Genomic DNA, 1,513 nt, shown 5'->3' on the forward strand with positions numbered 1-1,513 from the left:
TCAGATGATTGCACACACGGCTGAGAGGGCTTCCCCTTCCTGGTTACCGTTACTGTGGCAACTGGGGTGAGGAATGGTTAAAAAGTTCCCACTGTTTAGGAAGAGGAGAGGAGAGAGGAGGAGAGGAGAGGAGACGGGAGGAGAGGAGAGGAGAAGAGACAACCAAAGAATAACTTGTGATTGTGAACTGTGATTTCTACATATTTTTTCAAATCAAAATCCATGACTTTGCCATGACATAAAGCAATATTTCCAAGACCAACATTTATTAACAGTGTTTAAGTTCAAATGTTGTTTTATATTTTGTTGATGAAGTTGGTTTGAATGTCCCGTGTCCCATGTCTGCTATGACAAACATCTTTGACTGAAAGCTTAGTAATTTTATCATAATGTGAAATTTACAATGGAGGTAGTGTGCAGAAGCCTTGCTCCATTTTTTGTTTTGGCTGGCTAAAAACAGAAATTTGTAATTTGGGATATTACTCAAAATGTGTCTAGATCTAGCAGGAGCCAAGTATGACATCAAAAACTTTTAAAATGAAAAAATGAAGACACAGATCACTTTCAGTAACTTTTCCACACCTGGAAAATACATTTTATTTTGATGACTTTATAGGAACCCTGCACACCTGAACTCCCTTCACCACACACCAGTTCAGAACAATTTATATTTGCATGTATATTTTAGACATTTAACTGATGCTCTTTTCCACTTTGACAGGACATATTGTCTGCTGTGGGGATTGAACCTGTGACCTTTTGGCTACTGGACGGTCTCTCTCACCATCAGCTCACTCCACTGTTGCTGCTGCATCGTTGTATAGTGTATAGTGTGATACAGACGAGAGTGTTTGTTTGTGTTCAGCTACACCCCATCTCGTCCAGTCTATTTAGACACAAACACACACACACATACACATAAATATACACGTGCACAGGATGACAGGATGGATACACACACACATACACACACACACACACACACACACACACACACACACACACGCACACACGAGCATTACCACGTGTGTAAAGGAAAAGTACTTCGACACATAAGTAGGCAGACACATTCACACACACACACAAAGGACAAGTACACAGTATTACTGGACAAGAACTGACATAAACATGCACACACTCAGAGTCATCCCTGGACACTCATCACACACACACACACACACACACACACACACACCCACACTGTCCGCAGACTAACTGGTGCACCATTTAAAGCTCAGTGCCATGTTAATCATGGCTGTGTAAACAGAGGAGGAGAGAGAAGCTGCAGTCCGGCCAAAGGAAACAGCAGCAGAAACCTGTAATGACTCCACTCAGGAACCCACTTCGCCTGGCGCAAACCTGCAGGCTCTGCTTACATAGAGACACGGCTACAGAAACACGCCAAGGTCACGGCATCATGCCTACTGCCGAGAGGGAGGCTGGGATTTTTATTTTTAATTTTTTTTAAACAAGTGGAAAATAAACACTGCATTGTATCTGTTGCTGATGCTGT

The sequence above is a fragment of the Centroberyx affinis genome, unplaced genomic scaffold, assembly GCF_046629955.1.
Source record: "Centroberyx affinis isolate AG114_WGS23_722 - 3 ecotype Tasmania unplaced genomic scaffold, CSIRO-AGI_Caff_v1 ptg000976l_1, whole genome shotgun sequence".
Lineage (NCBI taxonomy): Eukaryota > Metazoa > Chordata > Actinopteri > Beryciformes > Berycidae > Centroberyx > Centroberyx affinis.